The following is a 14,897-nucleotide window of genomic DNA, read 5'->3' as shown; positions in this document are numbered from 1 at the left end:
CTAGATTAGGACTAAGGATCTAGGAAGGATGCCTTATGTGCCTGTTATGTGTGTATAAGCTTTATGAGAACTGCATGCTAGATTAGGACTAAGGATCTAGGAAGGATGCCTTATGTGCCTGTTATATGTGTATGAGCTTTATGAACTGCATGCTAGTACTGATTAGTCAGTGATATGATGGCCTGAATGAGATATGCTTGATTACGTGTACTCAATGCTCGAATTCTGCTTGCTTTGTGATTTTAGGAGTTCTAGTTATCTTTTACCAACTAGTAAACGGATATGTTAAGTTACATATTGCAAGGACTAAATAATTTAAGAAGGTTAGGTTTAGCCTTTTTGCAACTCTCGTTTGAGTCTAACCGTTGTAGGGTAGAACCTCTCATTCGAATAATTATCTAGTCTTAGTGATATGTAATGGTATTTGCGAGCTAGTTAAGGGGAGATAGCAGGGACTTCTTATGCAGCTGATGGCGGAGAGTGGGATGGTGATTACCCTAGGGCAAGCCTAGGATGAGAGCAGTGCTGGGAGCAGTAGTAGTAGTAAGGGCCTTGGTGGAGTCAAGGCAGTTCTTGAGGAAAGTACGAATAAATGTGGAAAGTACGAATAAATTCTGGGTTTATTCTCTGTCTGTGTTTGAACTATATTTTCAAGAGAATTCATATGCCAATTCCATACCGAGAATTATTAGCAGATAGCGAAAGGTCATTTCCCTAATTACGGGATTGGGAGTGTACAGTGCCATCTTGGTTTATGGTCGAGATCGGATCAGGGGTGTTCTATGGAAGGTCTGCAGTCATGGTTCCACAGGATGATTATCTAGCATCGACAGGGTGCGGTGGTCTTAGTAAACTGTTATGGATTAGCTAGTAATGGAACACTAGTTGGTGAGAGCTGGTTGTCATCGGATCGATCTTTGGAAAGTGAAAAGGATTGGAAAATTTTCCAATTTTCATGTATTCTGAAGACTTAGTCGAATCTAAGTGGGGGAGAATCGTGCAGGGATTCAGAAGCAGGAGCAGTTTTGAAACTGGGATAAGTTTCGCATCCTTGTCAGAAAGGAAGACAGCCCAAGCGGTTATATGGATCAAGGATAGTGTGAGTTGGAAGTTCGAAAAACTTACCAATAATGAGATCGCGTTCCCGAAATGTTTGATTACAAGCCTTAGGGAATCAGGTTGGGGATTTCAGTCAGGACATGAGTTCAGTTTGGGATGCTAGGTCATGTGTATGCTCGACGTTGGTTGTGTTCGGATTGGTAATCAGTGATTGAGACAGATAGTGTTAGAGTGTTATAAGTCTACAAGTGTAGCCGTAGCATTCACAAGGTTGGCAGATAGTGATAGAGTGTTGTAAGTCTATGGGTGTAGCCGTAGCATTCACAAGGTTGGCAGACAATGTTAGAGTGTTGTAAGTCTGCATGTGTAGCTGTAGCATTCACTTGGTTGGTAGATAGCATGAGCGTGTTGTTAGATCGCGAAGGGAACAGTAGTACCACCAGTTCGGGTGCAGTAGTGAGGGCGTGGAAAATCCACGGATTGGTTTACGGATTTCCCCAGATGAATTAGACCTGTTTGAGCCAGTGATAAGACCGTAGGAACATCACTACACTCATGGGAATAAAGGAAGCGATGGACCGTTTAAGGTCGTTTGTGAGATAAGGCTACCTTTTAGTCATGTAGCAATCACTTTTAGCCTTGGATTTGGATGATGTCAGGATTCGACGTATGGACCCGATCGGTGGATCAGGAGGTCGTTAGAGCCATAGTGGCAAGATAACTAATGACAACTATTGACAGACAAGGATTTCGTTCAGAAATCGTATGGAGCGACCACGTGGGAGTCCTTGGGCCCCGCAACCGGGCTGGAACCCGATAATTTAGATGACTGGTGAACGAATTGAGACCAGGGAGGTCTCGATAGATTTTGGAAGGCAGCCAGGGCGCAACATACTGTTTCAGGCAGTCCAGTGTTCCGGACAGTCTCAGTGTCTCAAGCAGTAATGGTATTTTAGGATTTCATGTATAGATAAAGTCACAAATAGCTTGGGTTATGCTAAGTCACTCACATCGGGATTATCTGAGCCTCGACCAAGTATAAGTCATCTGCAGGGATAATTGGGTATGTGATTCTGTTTTCTAGTGGGAACTTCGAGTTATCAGAAGTTAAGTAGTCATTTGAGAGATTAGTGGACTGGATTCAACAATAAGGTTTCGGTGTGGGCGTCTGTCAGAGAGTCAGACCATATCGAGACTTCGAATTTCAGATTAAGTAATATGATCATAACGTCAGGAATTTGTGCATCTTCGGGTTTTAGAACCCTGTGAGGGTTGGCTTAATTTGCCTTGGGAAGGCTAGGGTGTGCTCGGGATGGTGGCCATGCCACTCGAGTGGTTTGGCGTAACAGGGATGGTAAGGAATGATTTCGAGGATGAAATCTAATTTAAGCAGGGGAGAGTTGTAACATCTCATTTATTAATTAAATAAATAAATAGACAAATTAATGAATGAATAGTATCCCAAAAATCAATAATAATATAGCAAGGCGTTGGTCTCGAGGAGTTAATTGATACAATTTTGGAAGTTGGGGGTTAAAAGTGTAAGTTCCAGAGTGGTTTGTAAATATTTATGAAGGCAGGGACTGCTTGGTAAATTATTAGGAGTTAATTTGAAGAGATTTGAGAGGCTAAGGGGTTAAATGGTAAGTTTTGGACCTAAAATGAAATGAATTTATGGAATAAGGGGCTAAAGGGTAAATGTTGGATTAAAGCTAAAAAGATTTTGCAAGGAGGGGCTGATTTCGGAAATATGGGCAAAGTTGAAATGGGACACGGGATAACCCTGTATCTTTCTTTTCCTTCCCTCTCGTTGGAATATTGGAACCATAACCCTAAGACATTATACCACCAGCCGCCACCACCAATTGTATCATCTTTAGTCGCCGCTTGCATCATAGGTCCTACCGCCGACCGCTACACTGCCGTGAAGGTCGCCATTGCGACGTCTGCTGCCGGAAACGTCGGGGGCCGCTGGAGAACTGCCGAGAACTGGAGAAAAACCCGTTGTGCGTCGTTGTGCAGGACGTGAGCCACCGGAAACGCATGGTAAGTCCATCCGAAATCCATTCTTCTTCTCTCTATCGTTCTTTTGTGGGTGTGATGTCTGAATCGTCATCGTCGCCGTCGGTGGCCATGGGGGCCGCTGTTTGCATTTTTTTGGCGACGCCTGCCGCCTAAGGGGTGGCAAAATATGAGTGCAATCGAGTATACAATCTGTTCTCGGTATTTGTGGTGTTGTATGAGATGTAACTGGCCAAAAACCCACTGCCACCACCACAAGGTGGTGGCTGCCACCGTTTTCTGCCGTCACAACCACCGTGAAGGGTGGATGTGTATGTGTTATTGTATGTGTTTGTTTATGTATGTGAGTGTGGGCGGGGCCCGTATATCATTATTATTCGAGTGTGGGCGGGGCCCTAATCTCATAGTAGTCGAGTGTGGGCGGGGCCCGAATCTCGTAGTATTATGTGAGTATAGATATGTGACTGCTTGATAGGAGTAGATATACTTGTTGTATGTGTGATACTTGTATGCATGTTAGTAGTGGAGTGTGGGCGGGGACCGAATCTCCTAGACAACGGCGTATGGGCGGGGCCCGAATCTCCTTGACAGCGGAGTGTGGGCGGGACCCGAATCTCCTAGACAGTGGAGAGTGGGCGGGGCCCGAATCTCCTAGACAACAGAGTGTGGACGGGGCCCGAATCTCCTAGACAGGGGAGTGTGAGCGGGACCCAAATCTCCTAGACAGCGGAGTGTGGGCGGGGCCCGAATCTCCTAGACAGCGGAGTGTGGGCGGGGCCCGAATCTCCACGAGAGTGGGTGGGGCCCGTATCTCCTAGTTGCATGATTATGTGTATGGTATGTGGTAGTTGGGGAGACTCACTAAGTTTCGTGCTTACGGTTTTTAGTTTTGGTTTCAGGTACTTCGGTTTTCAAAAGAGGAGCTCGGGATGATTGCAGTGCACACACCATTTGTTCAGCCTGAGATGTTTTCACTATGATATATTTGACAGGTGTTATGATATTCTTGAGATACATTATTTATGATTTCTATATGTTGAATGATAATTATGGTTTTATTAATGATTTAAAACGAAACTTTTAGACTGTATTTTTGGGATGTTTCACATGCATTCTCCGGGGTTTTCACATTTAGCTCTTTGTGCTTTGGATTTCAAAATAATATGGATATGTATTGGGATTTTTGTACTTCCTATGGTTGATGTTATGAAATTAAAAGCTTGAAAATTTTCTGAAAATTTGGGCTGTTACAGTTTGACTTTTGGTCCACTGTGTTAGGACTTAGTCTTGGAAGGGCAAAATAGTCTTTTGTGTAACGTCTGCAGATTCGGGCTAGTCAATTTAGAGACAATGAACGTCAAAAATGACTTTTTGATGGAAGATTATTTAGAAGGAATAATCTTAACCAAGTTATAGTATATGTCACAAGGGTTCCGTACATATAAAGAACGTTGAAATCCGAGTTATAACGAAGAATTTATGACCCGTCGAAGTTTTACGGCTAAACCCGGCATGACACCGGGAATCGTAAAAGTTGAGTTTGCGATATAATAGTTTTTAGCCTTAGGGATCTAAACGAAATTCGTAGTATATGTTAAATCGAGAACGTACATAAAAAGAACGTCCAAATCTGACTTCGTATGAGGAAGTTATGATTTTTCTAAGATTTAGCCTAGCAGTGCACAACCCGGAAATCGAATTTTAGATCGATCGATTTTTAGCCGATACAACCTAAATGAGAATTGAAGATCTCATTAATAGGAGTTCAACGATAAAAAGACAGTCGAAAACGGAGCCCGTATGTAGAAGTTATGAGTTTTACACGGTTGTTAAATAGTGTAATCTTTTCATACTGTTAAATTTAAAATCGGCCGAGAATTTGCCGATGGAGATAAAAGGAGAGTTGTAGATCTTGTCAATACCTATGTGTGGATATAAAGAACGTCGAAAACGGAGCTCGTATGCACAAGTTACAAAATTTAGAAGTCGTGATGGGTTGATGCGAAGCGGGTGACGTGGCGTGATCTGAGCCATTTCTTCCTCCCCACGCCTTGCCACCAGATGGTGACACCTGGCACCCAAATTGATTTGGAGGCTCAAAACTTGCCCAGTTGATCCATTTTCAGCCTATAAATACCATGTGAGGCTCACTCATTTTCCTCACACCTTAACCCTTTTCTCTCTCTCTCTCTCTCTCTAACTTCTCTCTAAACCCCTCCCGACCCTAAGTACTTCCCAAGTGCTAAGAGTCGAGTCCCGAAGCGTCAGAAGGCTTCGAGAATAAGAGCTTTCGACTCGGAAGTTATGCCCCCGCAGAGCTCGGTTCCTAACCAAACCTCCCGGTAAGTGAGTTATGCTTACCGCACTTTAAGTATAACATAGGTTTAAATTTATTATCATTATTATGAACTTATAAACTATATATATATATATATATATATATATATATATATATATATATATATATATATATTATAAAATATAATATATGAAGTGTTATTATAATATCTTTTAACTACTCGCGGTTCGGAGAATATGGTTTGAATGGTCGCATAGGGTTGTTGGATTCCAGAAGTGCTATAATGCCAAAATGGTACTGTCCTTCGGTGTTTCATGTCTGACCCCTGTCAGTACATAGTGGTTGAAAAGTATTGTTTAACACTTATAAAACAATATCGCTCGTAAATAGTCGCAATAAATATTAGACTAAAATCTAGCGGTAATGATACTAGATTTCATCGAAGGAAAACAGAATTGTTAGAAGCGAAACACTTCCCGAGTTTGGAATCATCACTTTAACAAGTGAGTGCATAGTTACTTTCATCTTACACATAGATATGAAGCATTTAATATAAATTACGTGTTATGTGTGCATATTATATGTGTCCTTGATATCTATGATGGATGAACAAAATATACATGTTTTATTTGATTTAAACTGTATATATATTTTATACCTATAAAATTATTGGGTGAAGATGGGTAGATGAATGATGAGAGATGAAAGATGATATAGATGAACATTGGCAGCTATGGACTTAGTGCCCTAGGATTTTGGTACGTTTTCTAAACAACAATAATTAAACATCGAATTATCACGGAAAATATTTAACAATTAAAATCGTAAGTTAACACGTCGTTCATATATAAACTAAGAACCCTTGCAGGTAAGCTATGATGGCTTAGTGTATACATTAGGGTCATTTATAATTAAGATTTGTAGGCATAGAGTGAGTGATTCCGCCTTACTTCCTGTTCCTTGTTTGGTTGTGGATTTAGGGCAGGGTCACTCAGTCGACTATCTTTCCAATCTTAATTATACATGACTTGTATACACCAAGAGATTATAGAGGGACCTAGTAGGGATTATATTAAGGAAGTTAATTATTTTCAATTATTTATGATAAGTCGTTCTTAGAATTGGATTGGTTTGGTCCTTACCATACCAATTTCCTATGCCACGTAATGACCCTTCGCCTTAAACGACCGACTAAGGAAACTTCCGTCACTCATAACAATAAACTAGATACGAACCTCAGAATCGTCTTTTGCTTCAAAACCTCAGAAGTACCCATGCGAGGGATACCACGTCTTCCTAGATTATTCCATAGACAAGAAAACTTAAAGTGAAAAACACCAAGAGTATTCTAAAAGTCCGTGATTTCCCGAAGTATTCCCAACTAACCTTTTTGAAAATACCACATATGCAGCAAGTCAAGTTCAAGCACAGAGGCTAAGGACAAATACGATTAACCTATCACTGTTAAGTGTATACGCAAGAGTGGTATATAATTAAGATTCTATAGACCTAGGATGTGTGCTTCCGCCCTATATCCTGTTCCTTGTCTGGTTGTGGACCTGGGGCAGAGTCGCACATCCGACCATCTTATTAATCTTAATTATATACAACTTGTATACACGAGGTAATGATAGATGGATCAGGTATAAATCCTATTATGAACTTCAGGACAAAAGCTTCCCAGAACTACGAGTGGACATCTTACCAGTTGGATAAACGTAGTTAAGTAAATCAAACCCACCTACTTTCTACCGATCAAAACAGCAGACGCAAAAGTGAAGATCCGCTGGAACACCAGCAAGGATCAGAAATTCACTTAAGAAAGAGAAGTTAAGAGGAAATCGAAGTACTCACTTCTTTCCCAATTCCTAGTAACCACTCAGAATTCGAATTTCGGGACGAAATTCCCTTTAACGGTGGGGATGATGTGACAACCCGGAAATTTTATTCCAATAAAAGTCAAAATTCCCGTTTTGATCTATCTTATTTTTAAGTAGATTTAGATTCTAGACTTGGTTTGGGACCTTCTATTTGAAGTGTTATTTAAAATAGAAGTGCAGAAATTAAAAACCAAGAAGTCTCGCAGTTACAAATCCTCGTAGAACCAAACACACCCTCGCAGCCGTAAACACCCTTCAGTTTGCGGCCGTGAACTTGCTTCGATTTGCGGCCGTGAACATACCTCGGACCGTGATCTCGCTTCGGAGCCGTGAACTATTCTCGGCCGTGAACTTCCTTCGGACCGCAAACTGTTAGGCGGTTTCTAGAAGACTTATCACCTCGGGCTGTGTTTACGGCCGTGAACCCTCACCTATATATTAAAGAGTCCAAGATTTTTCCCTCATTTCTACACTTCCAGCCGAAAACACACTCTTTTTCTCTCAAGAACTTCAACCGTGAACACTCTTTTCCCTCTCAAATATCATCCTTTTTCCCTTAATCTTCAAGGGAACTTGCTTAGGATATTCAAGTGTTCATCATTCCTCAAGATTCTTGGGCCGTGAACACCCAATTTGGGCCGTAAACTCAAGAACACCAAGTGTTCTTCGGCCGTGAACACCCAGCTAGTCATGAACAGCTTACAGCCTTGAAACTTTGCATCTAACACCCTTATTTGTAAGTTAAACTTGCAAATTAGTTCGTTTCCCTATCATTCTTATGATTATATTCATTAATAAGTATACATATATATTATATGAATCGTGTTTATGACTCGTTTTGTTAGCAAGACTTCACTTGTGGAGCTAACATCCTATACCAAATCTTCTATCGAATCCCCAACATAAGGTGAGTTCATACCCTTATAATCTACCTTTTTAAATGGTTTTAAATGCTTTTTAGGGGGGGAATACAAGTAAAACACAAGAAATATTGTGTTTAAAATTGCAATTTTACTTATTTCGTTATCTTGTCGTCAATATGAATGAAAACATGAAACTTGTTAAAAAGTGGAAATAAACTATTATAGGTATAGTTTATGGAAATAAATCCGGGTTAAAACATGGAAATAAACTTATAAACTATTATAAATATAGTTTATGGAACAAAAGGACCTTTTTACAAAACTATCAATTATTTATAAAAAGGTTTTCGCATTATTACTTGTAAAGTCGTTAATCTGGTTTGTGAGACACGTCTTCGGTACTTGCTTAAGTACCAGTGGAAGTCCACCTTTATGAACCAGAGTCTCCTGGAGGAAGAGCGCGACACTTGTATATAGATCTATATGGGACTGACAATCCCTCACCTCTACTGTTACCTACAGTTGGATCGACAGGTCTGCGGGTGACAAACGTCATAAACGATACCGACATACCATTACTCGTCGTATCAGTCAGTATGGTCATATAACTCACAAGGAGAAAATAACGATATATTTACGTAGTAATATACTTTTCCTAAACTTTCCCAAGGGATATTAACTATATGATACTCAGTATATACAATAAGGTTAGATAAAATTGAAATCCGATAGACAGTGGAATGTGTGACTTCCGCCTCATTTCCTGTTCCTTGTTTGGTTATGGGCTTAGGGCAGATTCACCCGTTCAACTGTCTATTCGATCTCGGTTATATACAACTCGTATGTATTAAGTGATCATAGGAGGGTAGTATCGTCGTATCAGGTTTTCCGGATAAACAAGTCTTCAGCCAGTTTAACTTATCAACAAAACCAGATATCATTAAAGTAAGTATAGTAATTATACTTGTGCTTTACGGTCTTGAAACGATTAAGACTACAAATCGGTTTTATAGAAAATATAGGATTTTCTATGGTAAACATCGTTATTTTAAAGGTAAACAGTTTTCGATAGAACTTTCTGAAAACAATGTTTCACAATAGAGTAAGTGAAACTAGAAACTTATTTACAAAAGGTTTAATACTTATTATTAAACTAGTATAGCATAAGGACCTTTAATGGTTAATTCCATAATTCCTTAGTTTATACATCCGAATTATATATAAATAATATCCGATAGGCAGTGGAATGTGTGACTTCCGCCTCATTTCCTGTTCCTTGTTTGGTTGTGGGCTTAGGGCAGATTCACACATTCAACTGTTCGTTCGATGTTAGGTTATATATAGTTAGTATAAACTAAGTGATTGTCGAAGGAACCATTGTGGTTACCATTCTACTAGAGAATCATTAATGTTAATTATGTGATTACTTGATGAATACATTAGGATTATATATAATAAAGATCCGGTAAACAATAAAATGTGTGACTTCCGCCTCATTTCCTGTTCCTTGTTTGGTTGTGGGCTTAGGGCAGATTCACACATTCAATTGTTTAATCAATCCGTACTATATATAATTTGTATTCGCTAAATGATCATAGAAGGATTAACTACAGTCATATTACTTACTAAGAAAATATAGGATTTTCTGGAGGAACAAACGAACTTTTCCAAAGAACCAAGAGTATACTTTTTATAACAAAAATACTCATGAACTCACCAACTTTAATGTTGACACTTTTTTTTTCCAAACCGCTTGTATTCTCAGGATCGCTAGTAGACAGGTACTCTCTCTCTGGCGCTACGAAGACGGAGTTTTACGTCTTAACTTTTGTTATACTTTTAATGTATTTCAAGTAATGTTTTGAACATAATGTAAATATTATATTATCAATACGATGGTTGTTGTTACTTTGATTACTACGATGCATGTCTTGTGATACTTAACATGAAGTCATCCACCCCCGAACGTTTCCGCCGTTCCGGTTTGGGGGTGTGACAGCAGCGATGGACTTCGGAGAGTTAGATACTTATTCGAAGGAACATAGGAAGTTACGGTTATTACCTAGGATTAAGAGATAACATATGGATTCATTATATGACCCCTGTTTCGTGGATGATTCTGGGACGTAATCATCCTAAGGGGGAGATAATTGTAACGCCCGCAGATTCATGCTAGTCAATTTAGAGATAATAAACGTCAAAAATCACTTTTTTATTGAAGATTATTTAGAAGGAATAATATTAACCAGGTTATAGTACATGTCACACGGGTTCCGTACAAATAAAGAACGCTAAAATCCGAGTTATAACGAAGAAGGTATGACCCGTCGAAGTTTTACGGCTAAACCGGCATGACACCGGAAATCGTAAAAAGTGAGTTTGCGATAAAATACTTTTTAGCCTTAGGGATCTAAACGTACATAAAAAGAACGTCCAAATCTGACTTCGTATGAGGAAGTTGTGATTTTTCTAAGATTTAGGCTAGCAGTGCACAGCCCGGAAATCGAATTTTAGATCGATCGATTTTTAGAATTTAAGATCTCATTAATAGGAGTTCAACGATAAAAAGACAGTCGAAAACGGAGTGCGTATGTAGAAGTTATGAATTTTACACGGTCGTTAAACAGTGTAATCTTATTATACTGTTAAATTTAAAAATCGGTCGAGAATTAACCGATGGAGTCAAAAGGAGAGTTGTAGATCTTGTTAATACCTACGCGTGGATATAAAAAACGTCGAAAACAGAGCTCGTATGCAAAAGTTACGGAATTTAGAAGTCGTGATGGGCTGATGCGAAGTGGGCGACGTGGCGCGATCTGAGCTATTGTTTCCTCCCCACGCCTTGCCACCAAATGGTGACACCTGGCACCCAAATCGATGAGTTGGAGGCTCAGAACTCGCCGAGTTGAGCCATTTTCAGCCTATAAATACCATGCAAGGCTCACTCATATTCCTGACACCTTAACCCTTCTCTCTCTCTCTCTCTCTCTCTCTCTCCCTCTCTCTCTCTCTCTCTAACTTCTCTCTAAACCCCTCCCAACCCTTAGTACTTCCCAAGTGCTAAGAGGCGAGTCCCGGAGAGCTAGAAGTCTCCGAGAAGAAGAGCTTTTGGCTCGGAAGTTATGCCCCCGCAGAGCCCGGTTCCTAGCCAAACCTCTCGGTAAGTGAGTTATGCTTACCCTATTTTAAGTATAGCTTAGGTTTAAATTTATTATCGTTATTAAGAACTTATAAACAATATATATTATATAAAATATGACATATAAAGTGTTATTATACTATCTTTTAACTACTCGTGGTACGGAGAATCTGGTTTGAAGGGCCGCATAGGGTTGCTGGATTTCAGAAGTGCTATAATACCAAAATGGTCCTGTCCTCTGGTGTTTCATGTCTGACCTTTGTCTGTACATAGTGGTTGAAAAGTATTGTTTAACACTTATAAAACAATATCGCTCGTAAATATTCACAATAAATATTAGACAAAAATCTAGCGGAAATGATACTAGGTTTCGTCGAAGGAAAATAAAATCGTTAGAAGTGAAGCGTTTCCCGAGTTTGGAATCATCACTTTAACAAGTGAGTGAATAGTTACTTTCATATTACACATAGATATGAAGTATTTAATATAAATTACGTGCTATGTGTGCATATTATCTGTGTCCTTGATATCTATGCTGAATGAACAAAATATACATGTGTTATTTGATTTAAACTGTATATGTATTTTATACTTATAAAATTATTAGGTGAAGATGGGTAAATGAATGATGAGAGATGAAAGATTATACAGATGAACATTGACAACTATGAACTTAGTTCCCTATAGATTAACATTGGCAGCTGTGCCACAACCTGTAGATGTTTTTGAATTACGATGTACTCTAAACATCCTAACAGTTGCGCCTAAAGGATAATATGGGCAACTGCGCCAAATAGAGAACATCACAATCCTGACAGCTGCACCTAAAGGATAATATCGGCAGCTGCGCCTAATAGAGAACATCATAATCATGACAGCTGCGCCTAAAGGATAATATTTGTAACGACCCAAAAATCAAGGGTAAAATTTCTTTTTTTTTATTATAGCCAAAACATAGATATCATTTATTCCAAACGTTCCAAAACATTGTAGTTAAAACATTTATCAGAGTTCATCCCAAAATCATTCATTGCGGAAAACATGGGTGTGTGCACTGCGATCAAGCCGGTCCCTTTCTTTCCGAATTGATGATACCTGAAACAATAAACAAACTGTAAGCACGAAGCTTAGTGAGTTCCCCGGAGCATACCCCACACACAATCCACATAATCACATAATCCATATTAGCTATAAAAGCTACATAAACCACCTAAGCCATGCATACAACATATAGGGATGTCGTGGGCTCGTCCCCAGGGTCTTACTACAGGATTCCATGGGCTCCCCACATGGTCTTACACCTAAATGCCATGGGCTCTCCCATGGTCTTTAATAGGAAAGCCATGGGCTCTCCACATGGTCTTACATCCAGGTGCCATAGGCTCCCCCATGGTCTTCCTGCAAGTATCATAAAGACAACTAGCATATCACATAATCACTAGCATACCACCTATACATGCATACCAGACATATCAGTAGCGAATCTACAATAAACACTACTACATAATAGGAAAGCCATGGGTTCTCCACATAGTCTTACATCCAAGTGCCATGGGCTCTCCCATGGTCTTCCATACAAACATACCACCTATACCACTAGCATACTTCCTAGCTCATACCAACTAACAAGTCACATAATACAATCTCAGCTAGGATACTAAATATCATAAAATTGGCCGGCCTTGGTGCCTTAGACCCATTGGTATGGTGAGGAGACTCACCTCGAATGCAGAAGCTTCCCACATGAATTCCTTAGCTGCTGCCCCGCCAACTTCCCGAGCTGTCACTACCAATCAATATATCCAATTAGCAATTAGGTCCCACACAATAATCCTTAATCCATGTATGGGGTAAAATGACCATTCTACCCCTGGCCCAATATGATCCAAAACTAAGGCCCAATCCCGAAACAAAAGCCCAACACTATAATGTCCATAAGTCCTTTAATGGCCTAATTTCTAAATTAGGCCCAAACCCAATAGTCTACAACTAAATATCAACCCCAAAACTTGATGGCCTAACATGGCCCAAAACACAAAGTCCAAAACCATAAAATCCATAAAGGCCCATTAATGGCCCAATTTTCCAAATTGGGCCCATACTCCTTATTGGGCCTCATCCTAAGATCCAATCCTTCAATTAGTCCAAAACACCCTAATAGTCCATTAGGGCCCAAGAATCGAGGCCCAAACAGATGGCCGAACCCTAAGCCCAATGTTTGAAATCCAACCTGACTGAGTACGCAGGGCGTACAAGCCAGTATGTTGCGCGTACTCGCATAATGGCGTGTACGCTGCACGTACTGGCTTGTACGCCCAACGTACTACCCTCTAATCTCACTTCTGCCATTAAGCACTTAATTCCTTAAGTCAAAAGTCCAAACCACAGATCTGAGTCCCACATAATGTCTAAACCCATAAAGTCACGGACTTGGTGACTTTGCATGTCCCACATAAGCTCAAACTCCAAAAATGATAATCTACTTCCATGAAAATGGTATTGATTCATTAATGAACCCATTAAGACCTCCAAGATGGCAACTTTATGTCTTAGGGACTCAAATAGCATCAAGGGTGGCAACCCTAAGTCTAAGAATCGGATTTGAATCATAAAGCTTCATCATTGGGACCAAAAGGAACCAAAACCCAAAAAATGGTAGATCTAAGAGATGAATGATCAAGTTCAAAGCTTTATAACTTCATCAAGATGAGAATGAGTCCTAAAAGCCATATTCATAAGCTCCTCCTTGATTCCCATCTTTGCATCAAACTCCATCTTCTTGAAAATAGATCAAACACCCCAAAAATGGACTCCATAAGCTCAAAATGCCACCATGGATGATATATGACGATTTCTAGGGTTTATAGGGATGGATGCGGAAGGTATTAGGGTTAGGTTATGAGATAAGGAGCTTAAATAGGGTCCAAGACCCTAAAATAGGGTTCTGATCTGATTGGCGTACGCCCAACGTAGTCTGAGGAACATTCGCGACCATCCTGGTCAGTACGCCCAACGTACTCCAAGGTACACCCCGCGTACTGCCTTCTTCACTAGTATGCCCCGCGTATGCTTTGTGTACGCTGCGCGTACTCGGCTAAGCCTGAAACCCACGAAACTTCCGAAGGCCATAACTTCTTCGTCATAAGCCCGATTCCGACGATCCTTATATCAACGGAAAAGTAACGAGAAGCCCTACACTTCTAACAAATCAAACCTTTCTTAATACCTTCCGAACAAGAATCGATTTTCCACAAAAGCCCAAACTCACACTTTACCGAAATACCGCTACGCTCCAAAATACGAACCGAACACCCGAATCACTTCTAATGCATCACCCGCACCCAAATGAGCCTAGATCTTACCTTTTCAAGAGCGCTAATCCTTATGATGACCGATCTTCGGGCCACAGCCTCAGACTAGGAATCGATTCGGAACAGGATGTTATAATATTGGCAGTTGTGCCTAGTAGATATCATTGGCAGCTGTGCCATTGGCAGCGATGGACTTCGTGCATACTGCTTAGGATAATCCTTAAGAATGAATGAGTGAATGATAGATGATTCTTAGGGTAGATCCTTAAGAAATAAAGAAGATAGTGGGGACGGGTAATTGGGATAATTGTTTGCTGATGAAAC

This window comes from Lactuca virosa, chromosome 6 (assembly GCF_052849685.1).
Source record: "Lactuca virosa cultivar CGN04683 chromosome 6, Lactuca_virosa_CGN04683_v6, whole genome shotgun sequence".
In the NCBI taxonomy this organism is placed as follows: Eukaryota; Viridiplantae; Streptophyta; class Magnoliopsida; order Asterales; family Asteraceae; genus Lactuca; species Lactuca virosa.
The sequence above is the reverse complement of the archived record's forward strand: the minus strand, read 5'-3'. Positions refer to the sequence as shown.